The sequence below is a fragment of the Bos javanicus genome, chromosome 4, assembly GCF_032452875.1.
Source record: "Bos javanicus breed banteng chromosome 4, ARS-OSU_banteng_1.0, whole genome shotgun sequence".
In the NCBI taxonomy this organism is placed as follows: Eukaryota; Metazoa; Chordata; class Mammalia; order Artiodactyla; family Bovidae; genus Bos; species Bos javanicus.
In genome coordinates, this window is record NC_083871.1 from 118677521 (window position 1) to 118691854 (window position 14334).

The window sequence follows — 14334 nt, forward strand, 5'->3', positions numbered from 1 at the left end:
CAGAGAACATGAGTCTGTCAGTGCACGTGTGTGTGTGTGTGTGTGTGTGCGTGCATGCATGTGTACAAATAAATGTTGATTCTTTTCCATAGGTTTTTTGTTTGGAAGAGAAACAGGGAAAGGACAGCCTCTCCAAGGCAAAGCATAAAGTTTGTAAGAGGTAACTTCAGGTTTTCACTCAAAGTGAACTCAGTTCTTCCTTTACATATAATTTTAATAGTCTGTCAAACGTTTACATTTTACAAAATATATAAAAGTGTTATTTTTTTAAAATAAAATCCAACAACATCTGTCATCTCTTGCAAGAACTGGAATATGTTTGGGGCCAGAGGTGGAATACAAACAGTGTTCTCTTGGGTTAGATTTTTATTGTTTTTAAGTAAAAACCAAACAGGCGAATGGGCATCAGACACACACATGTCAACACAAAGCTCAGGAACCCTGAGTCTGGAGGGAGGGGAGACGTGTGAGCACGCTGGCAGCCTGCCCCAGACCAGGAGAACCGAGCGGCCCGCACCCCTCCTGCCGGACGTCTGCTCAGCAGCCGCAGCCTCCCACACGTGGGACCCAGGCCGCTCGGACGCACTGACCCGCCACGGTAACTCACCCAGCACAAGGTCTCGGGGGCCTGCGCTTAGATTTATGGTATCTATTATTGGGTTGTAGATCAACCTAGATATTACATGTCAGTGTAAACACCTTTTCACACTCTTCACCATATAACTTGTCATTTTTAATCTCCTACACTGATGTTAAACATCTCCTTACCATCAAACTGTAAATACAGCATGGACCGTATTTTCTATGTGACTAAAAAGAATGATTGAAGAGCTGATTGAAGAAAATATTCCTTGATTTATTTCACCTGAGGTTCCCCAGCAATATGCTATGATTTATGCCCCCGTGCAGGCTGTCTGATTAGTTCACTCTGGGCTAAAAAGGCAGACCATCTAAAAGCATTAAAATCACAACAAGAATGTGATCCGCTCGGTAAGCACAATAGTGACATCTTGTGTCTAGGAGCACAGGAGTTACCAGCAGCCCGGCCGCTCCCAGTTAAAACCCGGGCCTGGTGAATCAGCAACAGGCCCGTGCTGTGCAAGCCAAGCACGGACTGCTCCAAAGTCCGGCAAGCCCCTGGGCCTGCGAACAAACCACAGCGGTAACTCTTCTCTTAGCATACTCAGCAGGCAAACGGGGGTTCTTACAGCCTTCTTCATCATTGAGGAAAGTCTGGATGCAAGAGAATGAGCATCAGACGAAAAGCTGAGAGGCTGGCGCTCCTGGCCCAGCTCTGTTACTGACTCATCGTGCTAGTCCCTCGTCTGAAGTCAACCACACAAACAGTTTCGTGTCCATGGCTCTCACATTATGTTTATTACAAACGCTGTCAAAAGAACACAGAAAGCACACATCATTGTTACATATAACGTTTGGTATCCCTGGATTCAGACAGAGACTCCAGCCCTCCTCCCCCACTGGCGACCGTCAGTTACCTACAGGCGCCACGACGCTGCGTAAGGAGTACCCACGAGCTTCGGGAGCGCAGCACAGGCAGGCAGCTGTCTCACACGTCTGAAGGTCAGTGAGGGGTCAGCTGATGCAGGCTGAGTCCAGCTGAGCGGCTCAGCTCCTCTGGGGAACAGAGGCCTCCTGCACAATCCCCCCAAGCAAGGATACCTCAGGGTAGGGGCCAAGACACACGGGTCTCCAAGTGCAGGTGCTCACCGCGCCACTGCAGCTGCCACACGTCTGAACCCGCAGCTGAGGGGCAGGGAGGCAAACCTCCATCAGTGGGAGTCTGCAGAGTCACGTGACGAGCCCCATCACTTCCCTCTCTGGACAGAGAAGTGAAGACACGGGCGGAAACACCAGCATCACGCCAACGCGTGCCAGGAAAAGTGAATCAAAGACAGGGATTTCAGTCCATGCTGCTGATTTTCCTGACAGCCAGTGCTCCCACCCAGATGCTGGAACCCACTCACTTAACTTACTAAGTACCTGTCGCAAACACCTCTGAACAAGACGGGGTGGGAGGCCAGGATCACGGACCTGGTGCAACAACCCCTCAGCACCCTGAACTCAGGTCCACATACACTCACTGCCCAGGCAACATGGGCACCTGCGTGGCGCGTGAACACCACTTCTCACTACACAGGATCCTAGAAAACACGCAGAGCGTCAATGTGAGTTTCATGCAACTGCGCTTCTGAAACACATACTCAAAACGGAAATGAACAGCAAAGCGGATTTGTAATCTGAATCAAAAAGTGAAGAATTTCCTTTTTATAAAGAACTTAGGAATAAGGACATACATGTGAGAGATTTGGGAAGAGTTTAGTCAATGGCCTGGATGTAAGATGGTTTTCAGTTTGCTGGGACTGAAGGAGCCTTTTCTCTCCCACTGCTGTGGCATTTTATCCAAGCATATCTTCGTGAACTAGATGCTCACTTATTCCGAATCCAACACATTTCACAAGTGGATTTGTGACTTGAGAGTCCCTTGGACTGCAAGGAGATCCAACCAGTCCATTCTGAAGGAGATCAGCCCTGGGATTTCTTTGGAAGGAATGATGCTCAAGCTGAAACTCCAGTACTTTGGCCACCTCATGTGAAGAGTTGACTCACTGGAAAAGACTCTGATGCTGGGAGGGATTGGGGGCAGGAGGAGAAGGGGACGACAGAGGATGAGATGGCTGGATGGCATCACTGACTGGATGGACGTGAGTCTGAGTGAACTCTGGGAGTCGGTGAGGGACAGGGAGGCCTGGCGTGCTCGATTCATGGGGTCGCAAAGAGTCGGACACGACTGAGCGACTGAACTGAACTGAACTGAACTGAACTAGTGTCAGAGTATAGGCCTGAGAAAACGCATTATTGGGGCCTACAAACAGTTTAAAACATTTCAGTGTCAGCTGAAGAGGAACAAATAAAACACACACTGTCCCCGGGAAGGGGGCTGAGAACGGCAGTGCTGACCTGTGGTTAACCGGACGGATGGGGGTGGGAGGCGTGGAGCGAGGGCACCACTGTGACCCCGGGCACGTGCCCCGGCTGTAACTGCCACCCGCGCGCAGCAAGGAGCAGTTACAGACGACACGGGGCGGGGCCGCTGGGGAGGGACGCTGTTACCCAGTGGGGCGGGCTGGCTGCAGAGCCCCAGAGCCCCTCGTGGAGGCACACACTCAGGTAGCCTTCAGTTTACATTCAGGGCCCTCACAACAGTGTCTGAGTGTCCCTTATCTCAGTCTTTAAACCTCCCTCTGTGTTTACAATGCTTCCAAACAAAACTTGAAAACAGTAAACAGATATCCAGTGGAGGACTTGTGAGAGTCAGCTTTCCAGGAGCCCTCTCAGCCCTGACAACTAACACCACGGATAAGATCTATCAACCGGGAAAACAGACAGGCTCCAGCTCAAAACCGGCTGCACGGCTTTATGAACCAGCACGACACACGGACGCAGAGCTGAGAGGAAGCCACGGGCTCCCTGGGAGCTGGGTTCAGGACGGTCCGGCCAGCTGACTGTCGGCATCCCTAAGATACCACGGTAGCAAGGGCCGCACAGGGCGAGGTGGGCACAGAGCTCATGACTCACGCAACAAGGTCTACAGAACGCTGATGATGATGCCGGAGGCCAGCGACCCCATCCCTCCTTTTGATCATAAACGAAAAAATCCCAAATAAAATAGTAGCCCATCAGCAGCGTATAAAGATAAGCTCTCGTGGCAGAGTAGGATTTAGCTTTAAGAATTTAAAATGACTCAGCATCAAAATATCTAATCAGGGCATCTACCAATTAACCCAACAGATTAGGGAAGAAAAGCCATGGAGTCACCTCAACAGATTCAGAAAAACCATTTTATAAAGTCAACAATCATTCATGTGTTTAAACCATGTAGAAATAGAAAGGAACTTCCTTAACTTGACACTCCCCCGCCCCAGAAAAAGACAAAACCTAAGGTAGGCTTCCCTCCCAACTATGATGAAAGTGCTTACAGCAAACCAGTGTTCTCACCAAGAACAAACACAAAATCTGGGGAAAACAAAATCCTGTTTGGAAGTGCCAAACAGGCGCTGGAGCGCCTCTGAGGGAACCAGGACTTAGGGGACAAGATCGTGGGGCAGGGAGATCACAGCAGAGCTGAGCTGACATCGGCAGCTTCTCCCACCAAGGCACCGGCTGGTCCCAGTACCAGCAAGGTTCTGGACCTAAACAAAGAGCCCGTGCAAGGCCACAGCTAAGAGTCAGAGACACCTACCAAGGTGGCAACTGTCTTAAAAGGATGGAGCGATTGAAGCTGGAGGTGCGAGGGGCCAGGACCCCGGTGAGAGGGCAAGGGTGAAACTGGCCCCACCGCATGCCAGTCTCTCCCTCCAGAGGCCTGCTGGTGTGAGACCATGAGGGCAGGTAGCATGCAGCCAGAAAGAGACCCCAGGACACAGTGAGCAAAGTGCAGCCAAATGCAAAGAAATCAGGACTGGAGGCGGGGTCGGGCGGGAGGGGGGACCCCGGTGACCAATGTGGGGAGAGGGGCAGACGAGAGCCTCCCAGCCCAGCCTCACGGCAGCTCAGCCCACCAATGGATAAAGGCTGTCACACACCCTTCCAGCACAAGCAGTGTAAACCCTGCCTTGGACAAGAGGACATCACAGATTTTACAGCCGTTCATACACAACGTTCAGGAAAACAGTGACTCACACATTAAGAGACAGAGCCATCTGACCCCAGATCAAGGAAAAAAACGCCAACAGAAAGTGACCCACATGTGATGGAAATACTGAAATCATCAGATAAGGAAGTTACAAGGGTCACGAATATGCTCAGGGAAATGATGGAGAAGATGATGAATAAAGGATAATCTCATCAGAGAACTGACGTTTGTTAAAAAGGACCGAATGGAAATATTAGAACTGAAAAATACAGTAACTGAAATTAGGAATTCCAAAGATGGGTTCAGAGGGAGATGGCATTTAATAGAAGGAAAGATTCATGGACCAGAAGCAGGATGAAAAGAAAGTCTCCCAACCAGAGCATAACAAGAAAAAAGAGCAAGAGGAGATCCAACATTACGTTAATATCTACATTTCTTCTTGGAATTGGAGTTCCAAGAAGAAATGGGAGTCACTGCAGGCAAAAGACAGCTGGAAGGGGTAAGGACTCGAAATTCCCTAAAACCAATGGAAGACATCACCAAGCCACAGAGTTGAGAAGCCGAGCACCTTCCAAGCAGGACAGATGGGGTGGGGGTCCCCAGGGAGCCCTGCGCTCACTGGGGAGAGTCTGAAGCACGACAGAAGAGGGCAAATGAGTCGCAGCCCAAAAGAAGACTTCTGCAACCTGCAAAACCCACAGAAGATCAAAAACCACATTCCTGTTCTCAAAGGCTGACCATGCAGTTTTTAAAAGACAAGCAGATCACTCACCTTCCAAACCCTGGCACAGCAGCCAGTCCCTCGCTGAGCGCTAGGCGCAGAGAGGAAGCAGCAGCTCTCGCCCAGACAGCTCTCCCGAGAGCCACAGGCCCCGTGGCCACAGTCTGCCTCCTGGGCACCAGGCCATCGCGAGCAGCGCTGTGTCTCCCACGGCCTAGCACGGGCACCACACACTCAGCCTGCAAAGTCTGCTCTTCACACCTGACCACTTAGTCCGTGCACGTATTTGGGTTTTTTGTTTTTTGTTTTTGCAGCAGAAACCCACCTAGAGGTTCACACTTCTAATAAGAGTCTGGCCAAGGAAACCCAAAATGCAGTGGGATAAGTAAGATGGGAGCTTATTTTTCTCTCATTTCACAACCCAGACAGTCACTGGGTGGAAGACTATGGCATGACGTCACCCAAGGGCCCTGGCTGGCCAGCCAGCTCTGCAGGATGCACTGCAGACAGTCTCTGCACCCAGGACTGCGGCTGTCTTGGCAGGACGGCAGGGACAGTCCGGGCAAGGGACGCTCTTACTTCTGCAACCTTCGCCACCCAGACCTGGTCAGTCACACCCAGCTACCCAAGGTCTCAAAAGCGCAGCTTGAGTTTTCCAACCTCTCCAGAATAAGGAGGGTGAGGACAGGCTGCCAGCCGACCCAGAGCACCTCAGGGCCGGTTCCTGAACCCGCAGAGCACACCCCTTCCCAAGGAGGCAGGTGCCCGAGGAGAGCAGCGCTGGGCCAGTCCCACCGGGGTATCAGCCCCTCCAGACTTGGGGCCACAGCCTGGCTCCTCTGCTATTCTCACCTCTCCTTCCACCAGGACAAACCAGTTTCAGGAACTTTGTGGGCTCTTGATCTGAACTTCACAGGTGGCTCAATGAGTAAAGAATCCACCTGCAGCACAGAAGATCAGGAGACGTGGGTTCCATCCCTGGGTCAGGAAGATCCCCTCAAGGAGGAAATGGCAATCCATTCCAGCATTCTTGCCTGGAGAATCCCATGGACAGAGGAGCCTGGCAGGCTACAGTCCATGGGGTCACAAAGAGCTGGACAGAACTTAGCAACTAAGAAACAAAAACAAGCTTTCAGTGGCCAAAAAAAAATTTTAAACAAAATAAAAATGGCTCTATGTACAGAAATAGTTGTACACCACCACAGAATCCATAAAAACGATGAGCGAGAACTCTACCAATGGACCTGGAGGGATTACTGCGTTTATTATTTGATTATCTATCATGCATTTATGAGTATATTTTTTATATATATTTATATATTTTATGTATAAGTATTTTTAAAAATCAAGATACAGGGAAACATAATATGAATTGATATAAAACAATGAACAGAAAAGCACATATGCCAAAATATGTGCTAATTATTATTAAGTAGCATGGAGAGCGTTATGAAATTACACACATCGTGTTTTTAATAATATTGTCGTAGGAGGACCCAGAGAGGACTCCAGAAGGATACGGACGTGAGAAATGACAGAAGTAACTGAACTCTGCACGAAACAGTTCCACTCAGTTAAAATCACAGGCGCCTGACTCCCGAGTGCTGAGGTCTGCTGTCACTGAGCAGAGCACATGCAGGTGAGCTTGCGTTTCCTCTGACCGTTTTACAACCTGGATGCCTTATAAAGTCATACTGTGACATAATCTCCATCTTTGGCTGCAAAGAATACAATCAGTCTGATTTTGGTGTTGACCATCTGGTGATGTCCACGTGTAGAGTCTTCTCTTGTGTTGTTGGAAGAGGGTGTTTGTTATGACCAGTGCGTTCCTCTTGGCCGCCGCTCCTGACCTGGGACGTGGGGTCCTCCTCTCAGCCACTCCTGCGCCACACACCACTTCAGCAATACGTGAACCGTGAGCTTCCAGATGTTCAAGCTGGTTTTAGAAAAGGCAAGGGAACCAGAGATCAAATTGCCAACATCCGCTGGATCATCGAAAAAGCAAGAGAGTTCCAGAAAAACATCTAATTCTGCTTTATCGACTATGCCAAAGCCTTTGACTGTGTGGATCACAATAAACTGAAAAATTCTGAAAGAGATGGGAATACCAGACCACCTGACCTGCCTCTTGAGAAACCTTTATGCAGGTCAGGAAGCAACAGTTAGAACTGGACATGGAACAACAGACTGGTTCCAAATAGGAAAAGGAGTACGTCAAGGCTGTATATTGTCACCCTGCTTATTTAACATATGCAGAGTACATCATGAGAAACGCTGGGCTGGAGGAAGCACAAGCTGGAATCAAGATTGCCAGGAGAAATATCAATAACCTCAGATATGCAGATGACACCACCCTTATGGCAGAAAGTGAAGAAGAACTAAAGAGCCTCTTGAGGAAAGTGAAAGAAGAGAGTGAAAAAGTTGGCTTAAAACTCAACATTCAGAAAACTAAGATCATGGCATCTGGTCCCATCACTTCATGGGAAATAGATGGGGAAACAGTGGAAACAGTGACAGACTTTATTTTAGGGGGCTCCAAAATCACTACAGATGGTGACTGCAGCCGTGAAATTAACGGATGCTTACTCCTTGGAAGGCAAGCTATGATCAACTTAGACAGCATATTAAAAAGCAGAGACATTACTTTGTCAACAAAGGTCCGTCTAGTCAAGGCTATGGTTTTTCTAGTGGTCATGTATGGATGTGAGAGTTGGACTATAAAGAAAGCTAAGCACCGAAGAATGGATGCTTTTGAACTGTGGTGTTGGAGAAGACTCTTGAGAGTCCCCTGGACTGCAAGGAGATCCAACGAGTCCATTCTAAAGATCAGTCCTGGGTGTTCATTGGAAGGACTGATGTTAAAGATGAAACTCCAATACTTTGGCCACCTGATGAGAAGAGCTGACTCATTTGAAAAGACCCTGACGCTGGGAAAGATTGAAGGCAGGAGGAGAAGGGGACGACAGAGGATGAGATGGTTGGATGGCATCACCGACTCAATGGACATGTGTTTGGGTAAACTCCGGGAGTTGGTGATGGACAGGGAGGCCTGGCGTGCTGTGGTTCATGGGGTCACGAAGAGTCAAACATGACTGAGCGACTGAACTGAACTGAACTGAATGACGTATTCTGAAAGTAAATTACTTTGGATGATCAATGGGTATGAATCAAATAAAACCTAAAGGAAACAGAAGGAAGAACGTAATAAAGGCAAGAACTGAAATAAAACTAATATCTGAGTAACAATTAGAGAAAAACCAATTTGCTTTTTGAATTACAAGTAAAAGTAATACACTGTAGGAAGAAATAGAAGAAACACAAATTTCCCGTATCAGGAATAAAAAAAAGGAGACGCCGGAAGAAATCCTACAGGTTACAAAAAGATGAGAGGGAAATATGAGGAACTACCGTATGACAACAATTTAACAATTCCAGCAGAAACGAATTTCAAGGAGCACACAAATAATAACCAACTCAAGAAATTTAAAAATGTAGAAAGACGCAAAAAAAGAAACTGATTTTGTAATTTAAAACCTTCCTATAAAAATTTTATTTTATAAAATAATGCCTAAGGTGGGAAAGAATTTGAAGAAATAGGCATTCTTGTGTTGTTGGAAGAAACGAAAATTAACACAAGCTCTCTGGGGGGAAATTCAACAACATACATCAATTTTTTTTAACATGTACACCTTCTCACTCGGATGAAGAGCAGGGATGTTCTGCAAAGCCTTCCGTCTACTAACCCCAGCAGTGGACGAGCAAGAGCATTTGAGATTATCCATCATCAGGCTGTTCATATTTGCAAAAACAGAAACTGGAAACAAACTGATAAGCTATACAATTAAATTAACTAATATGAAAACAATGTAGTTAAATTAGTGTAAACCCATTACATTCTGACAATGAAATGAAATTTCTATGGTGGTGGTGATTACCTGTATTTACTGAATTCAAAATATGTTCAAAAGATATATTTGAAAGGTTATAAAGTAACATACCTGGTAAAAAATAAGTTGTGGTTTCCTTGACAGCACCTCTGTATATTTTCATGGCCAAAAATTAATCTGGAAGGGTTTTTTAACCAAGATGCTAATTATGATTATTAACAGATAGTAAGATCTGAGTGATTTTTCTTTTCTCATCTGAAGTTGTCTCTGTTGAGTATTTTGATACTGATCATACATTAATCTTTAATCTAGGGTTCAGTTCTAGATTTAAAGATACGCTTGAGTCCTTGCCTTTCCAGCATCAACCCCTTACAAAATCAGAGCCGTAAAGCCAGTTAAATTGAGCAGAAGGACCACCGCCCGTTCCCATGCATCCTTCTGTGACCACACTGATACAACAGCTGGGGACTCGGGCGCCGAGAACACCGGCTTCCCTCTCACGCTGATCTCACCCAGGCCGGCCCGCTGCCTGACGCACGAGCCGTGGTATCAGAGCTGGTGAGGACACGTCCCCCGGCGGGCAGGTGTTCAGGCAATGACAACGCGCAAGTCCACCGATGGAAGGAGGGGGAGAGGAAGAGGAGGAGGCAAGAAGGGAGGGAGAAAGGGAGGGCGGGAAGGAGGGAATTCTAAAGAGCACAGAAGGAAACAAAACCTTGGCGTGATGGTTATCTCATGAAAGCACTCAAATTCTTCACAGCCTGTTCCCTGGATGATCAAAGTCCTGCCTGTGATCACTAAACTTGGGGATAAAGTTAAGCAGGTGCCCAGCGGGACATGACGTCTCCTGGGTCATGTGACTTTTCCTCCTTGCAGAAGAGCCAAAAGTGACAGAATCTGTGTCTAGGATCCATCCAGGAGCCGCGGGAAATGTAAGCAGGCGGCTGTGGAGGCAGCGTGACGGGGTGCGAGGCCTGTGTTCAAGCACCAGTTTTATCATTTTTCATCTTGGGAGCTTAGATAAAATAAAGTACTCCCGAAAATAATTAAGGCTGTCGTTCCTCCGACTGGACCTAAAGGGCCGTAAAGGCCAAGTGTCGCCTGTAGGGTCGAAGCCATGGGTGGATGCGTGGGTCCGGGGAGGGCCGCCTTACTGGGTGGTGTGGAGGGTCCCAGTGGGCAGGGGGCTGCATCCTGCAGGGAGATGAAAGCTGGCCAGGTGGGCCTTGCCTGGCTCCTGGACACAGCCAGCATGCTGCCCGTCAGGAACTGTAACCCGCTGAAAATGAAGACCCAGCAGCAGACACAGTGCTGCTGTTTAGTCGCTCGGTCTTGTCCAATTCTCTACAACCCCGTGGACAGCCCCCCAGGCTCCTCTGCCCATGGGGTTCTCCAGGCAAGAATACCAGAATGGGTTGCCATGCCCTTCTCCAGGGGATCTTCCCAACCCGGGGGTGGAGCCCAGGTCTCCCGCACTAGCAGGTGGGTTCTTTATTCTTTATTCCAGGAAGTCCAGCACCCGTCATGAGCTGGACCAGCTGCAGAGCCACATGTCTGGGAAGGTGGGGAGGGGACTGAGCGCCACGCCTGCCCTGAAACCCAGAGCCCACCTCACAAGCTCACTCAGCTCTGAGACCTATGGCCTCGCTTCCCCTTTGTTCCAGCCGACTCCACCCCACCCCAGGCCACTGGGAGCCACTCTGCAGGGTCTCTACCGTGGGTGGCCCCAACTCCTCCATACAGCGCTTTCCATCTCCCTGGACAGCAGGCTCCCAGAGATGGAGCGCCTATCATCTAACTGTTAGGTCCCTGGGGTTCACCACCAACGAAGCACACGCTCCGTCCACACTCATGCACACCGCTCGAAAAGCCAGGGTAACTCGCATATGTGTGTGCTCAGTCACATCCGACTCTGCACTTCCATGGACTGCAGTCCCGCCAGGCTCCTCTGTCCATGGGACTCTCCAGGCAAGAATACTGGAGTGGGTTGCCATTGCCTCCTCCAGGGGATCTTCCTGCCCCAGGGATCGAACCCACGTCTCCTGCATTGGCAGGCAGATTCTTTACCATCTGAGCCTTCAGGGAAGCCCAACCCGGGTAACATTTACTGCTGTTTCACAGGAAATTACCATGGAGTGACGCTCCAGGTCTCTTCCTCCAGCACCAGGAACTTGGGTGTTGGGGGGGGAGGTGCTCAGGAAGTTAGAGTTGCAGCAGGTAAGGGGCACCAGGTCCACCCCAGCCTCTCAAGGGACAGCTTTGCGGGGGGGGGGGGGGGGGGCGGGGAGGGCGGATGTGTGGACATGAGAGCTGGGGCGGGCCTAAACCCAGGCCTGGTGGCCTCTCAGAGATGCCAGGCCAGGGGAGGGACAGAGGGGACCAGGGTGACTCGGCCAGAACAGGAGGAAGGTCCAAGGCCAGCTCTGAAGGTGACCCTGCCTGGGATTTATTCACGTGCAGAGGCACCTACATCTGAAATTGCCTGTAAAATTGAATTTTTTTTTTCTGACAATTTTTGCTAAATTGGGTAAAGAAAGATATTAAATCCCATTTATGATATCATAAATTTTCCAAATCTGAAGAACTACTTTCCACTCTACAAGGAGAGTGCCAGGCCCAGGAACCCAGCTGTCCCCCTCACCTGCTCCTCACAGGCACTTTCTGGTGGGAGCATCTCATTTTATGATCCCATCTTTCTAAGTGATATCCTGAATGAAGGAGTAACTCAGATAATAAATCCACTCCAATTACTGTCCATTAGAAGACGGGAAAACATTAAGCCCAACCGAAGCTGGTGGGCTGCCCTTGCAGGGGAAAACTAGCCGAACGTGACCACAGGTAACACCCCTCTCCAGCCAGCACAAGGCCTTTCTTATGGAAAGGGCAGGTTCCATTCCAGCAGCGAGCTTTCCCACAAGCTTTCCCACGGCGCTGGCGGATGGAGAAACCGTGGCGGGAGGGAAGCGCAGCCGCTCGCCTGCTCTGGCCCCCTCTCCTGTCTTTCTTGGACCTTCTCTTCTCAGCTACCTTACAGCTTGGGAGAACCTCGCACACGTCCAGACAGAAGCAGACAGGTGACTGTTTGAGGGGCGGAGGGACTCCAACTTCAGATCTCCTGGAGACCCTGATGGCAGGGCCCAGGCCAGCATCCACCCTGGTCCTGCCCCTCCAGCCTGCAGTGGCCGGAGCACATCAAACAAACACATCTGCACCCAAGCGCACCTGGACAGGTGAGGGCCGCAGAGAAAGGGGGCTGGCTCAAAGGTCAAGGAAACGCCTCTAGAATGTGTCTACCCCAGTGGCTGTCCCTCACACTCCCCATGCTTTGGATGAAGGCTTTATGCTGACATCTGTTATGAGACAGAGAGATTTACCGGTCATCTCACAGTGACCATGAGCGTGTACTACCTCAGTCATCTACGACCATGACGGTGCAGGCCCCGGGCAGGGACTCTGCCCAGCCCCGCCTCCTGTGGAGTCCTGACCCCCTCTCACTCCACAGGGGTGAGCAGCTACATAACCACGATCTTGTTATTCACATTCACAACCATCGTGGGAGACTCATCAGGAACTCAGTCATTCCAAGAGGCTCTCAGAATGACTGATCAGAACCGGGAAGAAGGAACTAGCCAGGCTGGTCCAAACATACTCGTCTGTCCCAGAGAATGGGGTGCTCATGCCCCCCAAGTTCACGGAGCATCTTCATGCCCAGCGCTCTCTCCTCCCGGGACGGGGCCGCCGTCGGGGTGCCTGCCTCCAGTGGGCTCCAGGAGCCTCACAGGTGACACTGATTCATGTCACTGCCGTGGACAGCAGTGGGAGCAGGAAGTACAGGTGGGTTTAAGAATGACTGGGGCAAAACAACATCCAAGCCACGAACAGCTCATGGAAGCCAGGACACATGTAACCTTTAAAGATGCTGATTTAAGGACTGATCCTGAACCCGTTCCTCCAGGCAGGATTTAACTGGGAAGCACAGCGGAAGAGAAAACTCAGCAGACAGTGGGAACGGCAGGAACAGGACCCTGCAGACAGGCATGAGACACGCGTGGGGGGCAGGCCGGCCCCGCTACTGGGGAGAGACGGTGACTGCCCTCTCGGCTGGGGCGCCCGTCCCCCGGAGCCAGCGTCCAGGCTGCCTCTCCTGGAAGGCCACGGGACCAGCACTGGACTTGAGGGCCATCCCTTGACAGCAGGGGCTCTGCTCAGGTAGCCTCAGCCCCTGCCATGCGACGCGGGCAGCCCCAAACGCCACTCACCCTCCCCACTCAGACACTGCGGTTTGGTGCCTTTCTAATTTGGAAACTTTCTCTGATTTTAAGACACTCTTAAGGATATGAATCATTGTCACTTCTGATAAAACTGTTTCTTCTGACTTTTTTAAATTAAAAACTTTTATTTAAAAAAACAATCACCTCTTCAGAAAGACCTTCCCTGAGTGGCCAGCTTGAGGAGGCCCTGGTCACCCTCAGTTACATGTTCTCCTGACTGCACTTGTCACTGCAAACAAATGTAAACACATATTCGTCTGTATTCTCTTGGGACTCGAGCGTGCTGAGGGAAGAAAGGAAGGGGTGGGTTTCAAGACACTGGACCCCAAAACTTGGCACCTTGGCATCCTGACAGTTTCAAGCTGGAGGAGTCAGAACGTGCCAGAAGCAGGAAGGTTAACCTGACCTCCCCCGTCCCCCAGGTGGACTCCCAGGCTTTGCCTTCACCACCTCCGTCACCTCCTCAGCAAGAGACCCAGCATTTAACTGAGAAAAGAAACCTCGGCGTCACAGCCAACCCACCACCCTGGATTCAGCCTTCAGCTCCAGGGTCCACTGTTCTGATGCGGAAGAAGGGAAATCAGTCTGGAAACCAGCACTCAGGAAAAGACTGCTGTAGAACACGGGCTCCCAGGGTGTGGGAACTTCATCTTCACCGACCCCATCCCTGGCACACAGATAGAGCTATGTCAACATCATCATGGAAAAGGCAGTGGCAGCCCACTCCAGTACTCTTGCCTGGCAAATCCCATGGACTGAGGAGCCTGGTGGGCTGCAGTCCATGGGGTCGCTAAGAGTCGG

At 50.1% G+C, this 14334-nt stretch overlaps 1 long non-coding RNA gene across 1 annotated transcript in view; it reads right to left on the reverse strand.

Moving 5' to 3' along the window:
* Positions 1–304: 304 nt before the first annotated feature.
* LOC133246697 (uncharacterized) overlaps positions 305–14334 on the reverse strand; it is a 38638-nt gene continuing 24608 nt past the window's right edge. Inside the window, exon 3 of the long non-coding RNA XR_009736115.1 lies at positions 305–1387. This is a non-coding gene — a long non-coding RNA (uncharacterized LOC133246697). The remainder of the gene's footprint in view (positions 1388–14334) is intronic.